We start from the raw sequence: 9,275 nt of genomic DNA, 5'->3' as shown, positions 1-9,275 counted from the left end.
CTCAATTAGCAAGATAACGATTATCAATTATGTTGAGTTTAATAACTGTTGAGTTACTAAATTCTTAACCAGAACCAAAAGGGGAAAAAGTAAAATTGCTAGAATAATAAAAATATCATTAGATAGGAAGCAATGGTGACTTAAATCAAAGAGAGCAATCATAAACTGAAAATACCTCAATTATCATTCATTCAAATAACTGTCTGTAACATGGAATAAGTCGTAAGTCAAAGTATAATAATCAATTCAAATGTTGGAATAAATAAATAAAAGTAAAACAAAAATAAAAGAACATTAAACCTGGGATCCAGAGTTACTCTTAAAACAAGAAGAAATCATAAATCCTAAAAGAGAGAGAGAGAAGATCTCCCTCTCAACTAAATCTAAATCATTGAAAAGTAAAATATGCGAGCTCCCCTTGAATGGGTGCATTCCCACACTTTATAACCTCTAGTCTATGCTGTCTGTACTTGGATCTGGGCCAAAAAGGGCTTCAGAATTCGCTGGGGGCGTATTCTGTAAATTCTGATACGTGGCCTCTGTCACGCGTCCGCGTGGGTCACACGGTCGCGTCATTTGGAGCTTTTCCTTGTCACGTGGTCGCATCAGTCATGCGACCGCGTCATGTGCATTCTGCTTAAGGAGCCCGGTCGCGTCAGTCATGCGGCCGCGTCGCTTCTGATTCGTGCTTGGCACGCGATCGCGTCATCCATGCGATCGCGTGGATACCAATTTCCTTAAAGCTCCGTTTTGCTTTCTCTTTCCATTTTTTGTATGTTTCCTTTTCCGTCCTGTAAGTCATTCTGCCTTAGAAAATCTAAAACCACTCAACACACTAATCACGGCATCGAATGGAAATAAAGGTAATTAAATTAATTGATTTTAAAGCTTAGGAAACATGTTTTTCATTTACATCACATAATAAGCAAGGGAAAGTAAAACCGTGCAATTAATGTGAATAAGTAGGTGAAGGATTGTATAAATCACTCAAATTAAGTACAAAAGAACTCATGAAATATGGGTTTATCAGGAGGTCAGAATCCAACAGCATCTGGAGTCCTTTTTCAGCCTCTAAATCTGATTTTTGCTCAAGTCCCTCAATTTCAGCCAGAAAATAACTGAAATCAGAGAAAAACACACAAAATCATAGTAAAGTCCAGAAATGTGTTTTTTATTTAAAAACTAATGAAAATATACTAAAAACTAACTAAATCATACTAAAAACTATGTAAAAATAATGCCAAAAACCGTATAAATTATCCGCTTATCACAACACCAAAATTAAATTGTTGCTTGTCCCCAAGCAACTGAAAATCAAATAGGATAAAAAGAAGAGAATATTCTATAAATTCCAAACATCAATGAAACTTAGCTCCAATCAGATGAGCGGGACTTGTTGCTTTTTGCCTCTTGAATAGTTTTGGCAACTCACTTTATCCATTGAAGTTCAGAATGATTGGCATCTATAGGAACTTAGAATTCAGATAGTGTTATTGATTCTCCTAGTTCAATATGTTGATTCTTGAACACAGCTACTTTATGAGTCTTGGCCGTGGCCCTCAGCACTTTGTTTTCCAGTATTACCACTGGATACATAAATGCCACAGACACATAACTCGGTGAACCTTTTCAAATTGTGACTCAGCTTTGCTAAAGTCCCCAATTAGAGGTGTCTAGGGTTCTTAAGCACACTCTTTTTTTTTTTTTGCTTTGGACCTTGACTTTAACCGCTCAGTCTCAAGTATTCACTTAACACCTTCACGCCACAAGCACATGGTTAGGGACAGCTTGGTTTAGCCACTTAGGCCAGGATTTTATTCCTTTAGGCCCTCCTATCCACTGATTCTCAAAGCCTTGGATCCTTTTTATTACCCTTGCCTTTTGGTTTTAAGGGCTATTGGCTTTTTGCTCTTGTCTTTTGGTTTAAAGAGCTTTTGGCTTTTTCTGCTTGCTTTTTCTTTTTCTTTTTTTTCGCCATTTTTCTTTTCTTTTTTTTTTTCGTAAGCTTTTCTATTCACTGCTTTTTCTTGCTTCAAGAATCATTTTTATGATTTTTCAAATTATCAATAACATGTCTCCTTTTTCATCATTCTTTCAAGAGCTAACATATTTAACATTCATAAACAACAAATTCAAGAGACATATGCACTGTTTAAGCATTCATTCAAAAAACAAAAAGTATTGTCACCACATCAAAATAATTAAACTAGTTTCAAGGATGAATTCAAAATCTTGTACTTCTTGTTCTTTTGTTTTTAGAACATTTTTCATTTAAGAGAGGTGATGGATTCATAGGACATTCATAGCTTTAAGACATAGACACTTAGACACTAATGATCATATAGTAAAGACACAAACATAATTAAACATGAAGCATAGTAAACGAATAACAGGAAAATAAGAACAAGGAGATTAAGGAGCGGGTCCACCTTAGTGAGGGTGGCGTCTTCCTCTTCTTGAAGAACCAATGGTGCTCTTGAGCTCCTCTATGTTTCTTCCTTGCCTTTGTTTCTCCTCCCTCATAGCTCTTTGACCTTCTCTAATCTCATGGAGGATGATGGAGTGCTCTTGGTGCTCCACCCTTAGTTGTCCCATGTTGGAACTTAATTCTCCTAAGGAAGTGTTGATTTGCTCCCAATAGTTTTGTGGAGGGAAGTGCATCCCCTGAGGTATCTCAGGGATTTCATGGTGAGGAATTTCCTCATGCTCTTGTTGAGGTCCATGATCTCTTGTTTGTTCCATCCTTTTCTTAATGATGGGCTTGTGAGATGAATCTTTCCATCTCCCATGACTCAGAGGTGGAAGTAATTGCCTTCCCTTTCCTCTTTCTTGAGGTTTCTCTGGCCTTAGGTGCCTTTAATGGTTATGGAAAAACAAAAAGCAATGCTTTTACCACACCAAACTTAAAATGTTTGCTCGTCTCCGAGCAAAAGAAGAAAGAAAGTAGTAGAAGAAGAAGAAAATGGAGGAGATGGAGGGAGATATGTGAATTCGGCCAAGGGGGTGTGATGTGTAAAAAGGAAGGAGTGATGGTTTGAATTTGAGTGGGTGGGTGTTGGTGGGTTGTATGATGGTTTTGGAAGAGGTATGGAGGTGATTGGTGAAGGGTATTTGGGGAAGAGGGTTATGGAAAGGTGTGAAGAGGAGAGAAGAAGAGGTGGGGAACCAGTGGGGTCTAGGACTTAACATCCCTGCTCCAATTAGGCGTGTAAAACGCCCTTAGCATGCATGTCTGGCATTAAACGCCAGCTTGCTGCTTGTTTTTAGTGTTAAACGCCCAAATGTTGCTTGTTTCTAGCGTTTAACGCCAGTTCCATGCTCTGTTCTGGCGTTAAACACCAGTCTGGTGCTTGTTTCTGGCGTTTAATACCAGCTTGATGCTTCTTTCTGGTGTTAAACGCCAGTTTGATGCTTCTTACTGGCGTTTAAACGCCAGTAAGTTCTTCCTCCAGGGTGAGCTGTTTTTAATGTTATTTTTCATTCTGTTTTTTTATTTTTCAGTAGTTTTTGTGACTCCACATGATCATCAACCTAATAAAACACGAAATAACAATAAAAATAAAATTAAATTCCATTGGGTTGCCTCCCAACAAGTGCTTCTTTAATGTCAATAACTTGACAGTGAGCTCTCATGGAGCCTCACAGATAATCAGAGCAAGGTTGGAACCTCCCAACACCAAACTTAGAGTTTGAATGTGGGGGTTCAACACCAAACTTAGAGTTTGGTTGTGGCCTCCCAATACCAAACTTAGAGTTTGACTGTGGGGGCTTTTGTTGACTCTGCAGTGAGAGAAGCTTTTCATGTTTCCTCTCTATGGTTTCAGAAGGAGATCCTTGAGTTTTAAACACAAGGTTGTCCTCATTCAGTTGAAGGACTAACTCTCCTCTGTCCACATCAATCACAGCTCTTGCTGTGGCTAGGAAGGGTCTTCTAAGGATGATGGATTCATTCTCATCCTTCCTAGTGTCTAGGATTATGAAATCAGCAGGGATGTAAAGGCCTTCAACCTTTACCAACACGTCCTCTACTTGTCCATAAGCCTGTTTTCTTGAGTTGTCTGCCATCTCTAAAGAGATTCTGGAAGCTTGCACCTCAAAGATCCCAAGTTTCTCCATTACAGAGAGTGGCATTAAGTTTATTCCTGACCCCAGGTCACACAGAGCCTTCTCAAAGGTCATGGTGCCTATGTTACAGGGAATTAGGAATTTACCAGGATCCTGTTTCTTTTGAGGTAATTTCTGCCTATCCAATGCATTTAGTTCATTGGTGAGCAAGGGAGGTTCATCTTCCCAAGTCTCATTACCAAATAATTTGGCATTCAGCTTCATGATTGCACCAAGGTACTTAGCAACTTGCTCTTTAGTGACGTCTTCATTCTCTTCAGAAGAAGAATACTCATCAGAGCTCATGAAGGGCAGAAGGAGGTTCAATGGAATCTCTATGGTCTCTAGATGAACCTCATATTCCTTTGGTTCCTCAAAGGGAAACTCCATATTGGTCACTGAGCATCCCAGGAGGTCTTCCTCACTAGGATTCACGTCCTCCCCCTCCTCTTTGGGTTCGGCCATACCAAGAAAGGTAATGGCCTTGAACTCTTCACCCATGTAATTCACCTCTGCTATTGCAGGGTTCTCAGGATCATAAGCTTCTTCTTCAGAAGATGCCTCTTGAGTACTGTTGGATGCAGCTTGCAATCCATTCAAACTCTGAGAAATCATATTGACTTGCTGAGTCAATATTTTGTTCTGAGCCAATATGGCATTTCAGAGCATCAATTTCAAGAACTCTCTTCCTCTGAGGCGTCCCATTACTTACAAGATTCCTTTCAGAAGTGTACATGAACTGGTTATTTGCAACCATGTCAATGAGTTCTTGAGCTTCTGCAGGTGTTTTCTTTAGGTGAATGGATCCACCTGCAGAATGGTCTAATGACATCTTTGATAATTCAGACAGACCATCATAGAATATATCCAGGATGGTCCATTCTGAAAGCATGTCAGAAGGACACTTTTTGTTCAGTTGCTTATATCTCTTCCAAGCTTCATAGAGGGATTCACCTTCTTTCTGTCTGAATGTTTGAACATCCACTCTAAGCTTACTAAGCTTTTGAGAAGGAAAGAACTTGGCTAAGAAAGCCGTGACCAGCTTATCCCAAGAGTTCAGGCTATCCTTAGGTTGAGATTCCAACCATATTCTAGCTCTGTCTCTTACAGCAAACGGGAAAAGCATAAGCCTGTAGACCTCGGGATCAACCCCATTGGTCTTAAACGGGAAAAGCAAGAATTTAGTTAAGAACTGAAAAGGATCTTCTGATGGAAGTCCATGAAACTTGCAGTTCTGTTGCATCAGAGAAACTAATTGAGGCTTTAGCTCAAAATTGTTTGCTCCAATGGCAGGGATTGAGATGCTTCTTCCATGTAAATTAGAATTTGGTGCAATAAAGTCACCAAGCATCTTCCTTGCATTTTTATTATTTTCGGCCATGTCTCCTTCGTTTTCAAAAATTTATGTCAGATTTTCTCCAGAGAGTTGTGCTTTAGCTTCCCTTAGCTTCCTCTTCAGAGTCCTTTCAGGTTCAGGATCAGCTTCAACAAAAATGTTCTTGTCCTTGTTCCTGCTCATATGAAAAAGAAGAGACCAAAAAAAAAGAAGAGGAATCTGATAAACCCCGATTTTGTGGTTTATCTTGTGCTTATTTTGGGGAATTTTATCACCTTTTCTCACATTTATTCAATAAAATAGCATGGTTTTGTAATTCTCCCTTGAATTGTGCTTAAATGTGAAAACATGCATTTTAGGCCCTAAAATTGGTAATTTTAATTCACTTTAATTCCATTCGATGCCTTGATATATTTGTTAAGTGATTTCAGGTTCATAGGGAAAGTATTGGATGGAAGAAGTGAGGAGAAAAGCATGCAAGCGGGGAGAACAAATGAAGAAATGAAGGAACCGGAAAGCTGTCAAGCCCGACCTCTTCGCACTTAATCGACCATAACTTGAGCTACAGAGGTCCAAATGAAGCGGTTCCAATTGCGTTGGAAAGCTAACATCCGGGACTTCAAAATGATATAAAATTTGCCATATGTTGCTTTGCGTTAAGGGGCGCGCACGCGCCATGTACGCGTGCGCGCCGATTCTGCCGTGGCCCACTAAGGTGAAATCGCCCCCAGCGATTTCTGAAGCACTTTGGGCCCAACCCAACTCATTTCTAATACTATTTCATGCAGAATTCAAGCTTGGGCAAAGGGGGGAGCAATTAGTTTAGCCAACATGAGCTTTTAGTTAGTTTTCTAGAGAGAGAAGCTCCCTCTTCTCTCTAGAATTAGGTTAGGATTAGGACATTTTCATCTTAGATCTAGGTTTAATTCATGCTTTGATTTACTTTTCTTTTATAATTCCTTGTTCCTCTACTCTTCCTCTCTCTAATTTTGTATTTCATTCTAGTAATTGCTTACTTTGTTGTTGATGCACTTTTTGGTTCTTTTATTTTCAATTCAATGCAATTTATGATTCATGTTCCTTTATTGTTGATTTAGATTTGTTGTTGTTTAATTCCTTGCAATTAAGTAGTGTAGATTTACATTCCTTGTCATTTATCATGCTTTCCTTTTATGCCTTCCAAGTGTTTGATCAAATGCTTGGAAGGATGTTAGAGTAGATTTTGAGCATTCTTGGCTCGGAAAGAGTAATTAGGCAATCTTGAGTCATGAAAACCCAACTTATGTTGGTGATCTAGAGTTGTTAGCTAATATTGTTTCCATTGATGCTAATCTTTTGCTAATTTAATTAGTGAGTTGATTAGGACTTATGGAATATTGTTTCCATTGACGCTAATCTTTTGCTAGTTTAATTAGTAAGTTGGTTAGGACTTTTGGATTGAGATTAGCTAGTCTCGTTAGACTTTCTCCCTATTTGTTGGAGTTGACGTAATGAGATAAATTCTTGTTTATATTTGTGACATGATTAATTAGTCTTGTTTGACATTCTCCCGATGTGGGAGTTGACTAAATAAGATGAATTAATCATGCATGACTAGGATAGAAAGCCTATGATCTCAATCCTTGCCATGAATGTCTCTCTTTATTACTTGCTTTCTTTAGTTGTTTACTTGATTTACTTTTCTTGCCCAATTTACTTTCCTTGCCCTCTCATAAATCAAAACCCCCTTGTCCCCTCATAGGCAATAATCATACACTTCATTGCAATTCCTTGTGAGAAGACCCGGAGTCCAAAATACTCCGGTTATTTCTTATTTGGGGTTTGTACTTGTGACAACCTAAAATTTAATTTGATGCGAGAGTTGTTTGTTGGTTTGGAGCTATACTTGCAACGTAAATATTTTGTGAAATTCCTTACCCACAACAATCTTTAGCTTATCAAATTAATGGCGCCGTTGCCGGGGAGTTGCAATGGTGTTATGTTATTGGTTATTGTATATATGTGAATATTGTGAATAGCTTGATTTTTGGATTGCTTGTTAGTTTTTGTTAGTTTTAGGACTTTGTTTCATTATTTCTTGTTAGCTTTTTGTTTCTTATTTTCACTTTTCACTATGAATTCTCACTTTGGCTATGAGTGTGATTATAACTATGTTGTAGGAAATGAGAACCTCAATGAAGATGTGCATCAAGGATGGGATAACCAAATCAATGCTCATGGCAACAACCTCCACCAATGCACTATGAAGAAGAGCCATTCTATGATGCATGCCAATCCAATGGCTATGGTGAATCCCCTTGTGACTTTCAAGAACCACCACCATATGCCTATGAGCCATATCCTCAACATAGCCCTCAAACATACTCACAAGCCCCTTCTTACCAACTATCTTCATATGACCCTAATCCATATCCATCCTACCAACAACCATATGAGCCATATGAGCCACACATAGAGCCACCACCATTTCAACATCAACATTTTCAAGAGCCACCCCCTCCATATTATTACCAAGTGAACCACCTCCAATGTATGAAAATTTCCAACCACAAGATGAATACTACTTTCCACCACAACCTCCCATGGAAGAATATTCATGCCCTCCAATCCAAGAGTCATATGATCCTACTCATGATATCCAAGAAGAACAAGAGTCAAGGGATCGTTTCAAGGAGACATTGGATCAATTTCAAGCAACCATGGAGTGTTTTGTGCAACAAATGGAAAGAATGGGAAATATTGAACCACCACAACCCTACCAAGAAGAACCACCTACCAACTACAATACCCTTCCCTCAAACAATGAACCCTCTCTTCCACCATCACCTCCCGATGAAGCCCTCATGCTAGAATTGAGAGATCTTGAATCTCATCTCTTAAGGCGACACGAGGAGGATGAAAAGAAATTTGAGGAGTTAAGAGCAAAAATGGCTATCATGGTAGAAGCCATTAGCAACATAGTCTCATCCCGCCTAAGCCTATGCGATCAAGGCACTTCCATTGTGGAATGTGGAGAAGCAACCAAGGAGCTTAGTGAGGGAGTGAACTTGAAGCTCCAAGGTGAAGAAGAGGAGTTAAAGCAAGAAATGCAACAAGAGGAAGAGGTAGAGATTATTGAACAAGGGGAAGAAGTGGTTGAAGACTTAGGAGATGCAGAACCACCTTGGGAGTCTAGGATTGAAGAAACCCCCCCCCAAGATGATTAAATTTGATGCTAAGGAGAAATGTGCACAACTTCCAAGGCATATCTCTTGTGAAGAATTGGATGGGATAGAGCAAGAATTGAGTTCCCTTGGTGACGAAGATCAAGCACCAAGTCTTAGTGGTGAAGAATCCTTTGAAAATGAAGAACCTTCCCCCATTGGATTTGATAGCAATGTGGAGGTAAATCTCTCTCGTCCTCCCATTTATGATTTGAGTAAGGGAAAATGTTTAGATAAAATTGTTGAACAAAGGATTGAAACTAAGAGATCTTGTGGAGAGGTGGAAGTCCTTAGAAAAAGGAGGATGGGAATTGAATACGCCTTGTCAAGACCCTTGGAATCACCTTTGCCTAGGTTGCCATCTACACCTTCATTTGAGTGGATGAAACTCATTTCTATTATCTTTATTATCCCACTTGAGTATGGCTTGCTTGAAACGGATGGTCAACTTAGGATTCTTTGTGGGATGAAGCGTAAAAGAAAGATGTTTCGTGGTTGGCGTTGTAAGTCTAGGCTCATTATGGTTGAAGCTTCAAGGAGTAAAGGTTGGACTAGTGCTCAATTGGATGGGTCTAGGAGGATAGTTTGGTACTTCCATGAGAATTCATCTCTCTTGCCACCCAGAGGAAATC

This window comes from Arachis ipaensis, chromosome B07, assembly GCF_000816755.2.
Source record: "Arachis ipaensis cultivar K30076 chromosome B07, Araip1.1, whole genome shotgun sequence".
In the NCBI taxonomy this organism is placed as follows: domain Eukaryota; kingdom Viridiplantae; phylum Streptophyta; class Magnoliopsida; order Fabales; family Fabaceae; genus Arachis; species Arachis ipaensis.
The sequence above is the reverse complement of the archived record's forward strand: the minus strand, read 5'-3'. Positions refer to the sequence as shown.